We start from the raw sequence: 3,640 nt of genomic DNA on the forward strand, positions 1-3,640 counted from the left end.
CAAATATTGAACATATAATCTGATCATTTTTAGAGCAGCATTCAGGATCTCCACGTATTAACACCCGCTGAAATGTTTCCTCTTAAATGCAAGAGTGTTAAATATCAACACTTCACTGAGTTTTTTTGATTCTTCATCCGATGGAAGACAAAACACTGCTCAGTCGACCATTTCACACTTTATTCTCTCACCAAATTATTTCTAGAAGGGAGATGCGTCCTGCATGACACGATGCCGCTGATCTCAACATGGTGACACACCCCTAACAGTTTGTTTTACCAGCTCTCTTATTCTAGTCTAAACAACAGTGTCTCGGTAACGTTCCACTAGAAGATGGTTCCCTGTTATCTACTTTCTCCCAGGCAAGCGAGAGTCTACAGCCTTCTACCCCCATGGACACGTCGTCCAATGCCTTTATTTTCAGGGCCGTGTCCACTTAATACTACAATATATGGTTACGTGTCATTTTAGTTCATATAAAGCAGAGAATTGAGGCACTTCAAATAATTTCATCTCAACAAGCGTCAGCTGTTTAAAATAGAACAGATCATGAAAGGACCAGACAGGGTTCAGGACCCACGCTGAAGTCATGTGCCGACCAGCTGGCGGGGTGTTCACCAACATCTGCAGTCTGTCTCTGCAGCAGGCTGCAGTCCCAACATGCCTCACATCAACTACCATTATTCCTGTGCCCAAAAGACAGTCAGTAAAATGTCTGAATGACTGTTGCCCGGTCGCTCTGACACCAATGATCATGAAGTGTTTTGACTCGTTCTTTCACACATCAAGGCCAACATCCCTCCTGACCTGGACAGCCTACAGTTTGCTCACTGCAGGAACAGATCAACAGAGGATGGAGTCTCAGTCACACTTCACACCAGCCTTACTCATCTGGAGCATCCCAATACATATGTTAGGATGCTATCTGTGTGCTATATGTGTATTTTAGACTTCAGCTCGGCATTTAACACCATTGTGCCATACAAACTTGTAAACAAGCTGAATGACCTGGGACTAACCACCACATTCTGCTCATGGATCTTGGATTTCCTCACAAACAGGCCACAGAAGGTCAGGGTGGGCAACCTTACATCATCTGCTATCACCATTAACACAGGAGTACCACAGGGCTGCGTTCTCAGTCCAGCTCTTTTCACCGTATTTACACACGACTGCAAACCCCTCCAGTCCTCTTGTAACACCATAGTGAAGTTTGGTGATGACACTACAATAGTGGGAAGGATATCAGACAACAACAAGTCTCACTACAGAGAGGACGTCCAACATCTAATCAGATGGTGTGGAAACAACAAGCTGGTTCTGAACACTGTCGAAACAAAGGAGATTGTTGTAGAGACAGGAGAGCCAAGAAAACAACACGGCCACGCCTCCACATACATGGTGAGGAAGCTGAGGGTGAATGACATTATCACAAGTCCACATATTGAGAAACAGCCTCAGAGTCAGTTTGTGCCAGTATTCATTTAGTTTTGGTTGTCAGTGAATTATCAACTAGTAAAAAGCTGCTGCACCAGACAAACCAGTGTTTCATGTTAACTGGTTTTTATGTGAACTGGTTCCATTTGTTCATGTTTCTCACTCTCTGTGTTCCAGATGTCGGCTCTGCAGATTCCTCATTTTCATTGAACGTTTGTCTCCGTTTGTCGGTGTATCTGATATTTGATTAAAGACCTTGGCAAACAAAGCTTTCCAGTTTGTGCCAGTGCAAATGCAGACACATATCATTATGTTCTTCACACAACAATTATTTTATTTAACTCAGATTAACTGGTGATGGTCGCAGACAGTTGATGGATATTGTGAAAAATGAATCATCTTAAAAAATCAATCTCAGGTGTTCTGGTCAATATCAAACGTCACCACTTTGTATTTGTAATGTTTTATTATAGCTTAAAATAATAAATTAGTTCAGGGTGCCAAGAATTTAATTTTAATTAAATTTAAATAAATATAAAATTAAATTAAATTAATTAAATTTAATTAAATTTAATCCTGAGAATGAGAGTTCATTACAGACACCTCAAACAATAAATATACTTCTCATCTTTACCTTAATCAATCATAATTAATTAATTAATAAATTATAAATTAATAAATAATAATTAATCAAGTACAATGATTGTCTCAAAGAAACGTACTAGTACACATCTCACACTGATAAATAAAGCACTTAGCATTAGATGAGTCAGATTGGATACAGGTTTAAGGAACCTGGATGAAATCATGTGTTTCTTGTAGGCTGATCTGCTGCTCAGTGTTCATTGCTCCTCATTTTAAATCCTGTTTATCATCTTCGACTCGGGTCAGTCACTCTGAGGGAAACACAAGTTCCAGCAGCTCTAAGCTCAGGAAACAAACTACATTTACTTATTTTGTGCACAATATTGTGATGGTGGTATACTGAAAAGCAGCTGCCCACATTAAACTATCACCAGGTAACCAGTGTGTTTCCTCAATCAGCAGCAGGTGTTAACCAGCTGACAGGTGAGCAGAGTGTATGCAGGTAGAATGAGGGTCTGTCGAGCTGATCGTTGGTGTCAGGAGGAAAATGTCAGCTTGTTATTAAGTTCTGAATGATGTTACAGAAACACAGAGACACAAGACCAGGCAGAAAATAATTTCTTGAAAAGGAGCTTTACAGACATCCTGAAACACTGAGGACAAGACAGACCATGTAATATACTAGAACAGTCTCATAACTAAGAATACAGAGAATAACCTAAAAATGGTAAATGGCCTGTATTTATATAGCGCTTTCTGGTCCCTAAGGACCCCAAAGCGCTTTACATATCCAGTCATTCACCCATTCACACACACATTCACACACTGGCGATGGCAAGCTATGACTAGACTTGAAGGCAACTTGTTAACAATACTAAAACTTAACATCCTTTAAACATACCTTAGAAATCACAAATCCAGCAATAAACTCAAAATGCTGGGTCACATGACCCAGGACCATGACAAACAGCTGGAGCCACATGTTGTATTTGGTACAGATTTGAATTCAGATATATAAAACTGCTCTTCCTGACACAAACACTGAGGCACTGTAACTTCTCCTTAGCATGAAAACATTGTGAAGCTGACTTCTCTCTGAGTAGAGCTGTCAGTGCTGATCAGTAATCAAAAAGTAATCAGTGTTTTTTAATAGTAATGTGCCATCTGTTAGCAACAACATACAAACATGTGGTGTACATCTGAACATGTAGTATAGAGAGTATCGGGGAAAAGCATCTACACAGCTGCCTGATGCTTCTTTACTTGTTTGACAGCAGGGGAGGGATCTCCCAACTGAACTGGGAATTGTCACTTGTTTCATTTCATTTTCAAGAGTTTCTGAAATATTTTCTTGATTTCTATTCTATTTCCTGTCTGTTTCAGTGCTTCTTTCATGTTTCTGATTTCTCTCTGTTTCACTTCAGCCAGCTTGATTCTCTCTTTCAGGTTTTGGATGGAGGCTTTCAGTCTGATTCGTTCATTTAACACTTCAACTGTTGTCATCAGTTTTTGAGGATTAGATTTTCCCAAGAAGTCTGTCAGTTGATCCATGTTTGTCTGTGTAATTTCACATAAATTTCTAAAAACTGCATTTTTCTCTCTTCGGTCTTTATGCTGG

The sequence above is a fragment of the Oreochromis aureus genome, linkage group 3, assembly GCF_013358895.1.
Source record: "Oreochromis aureus strain Israel breed Guangdong linkage group 3, ZZ_aureus, whole genome shotgun sequence".
Lineage (NCBI taxonomy): Eukaryota > Metazoa > Chordata > Actinopteri > Cichliformes > Cichlidae > Oreochromis > Oreochromis aureus.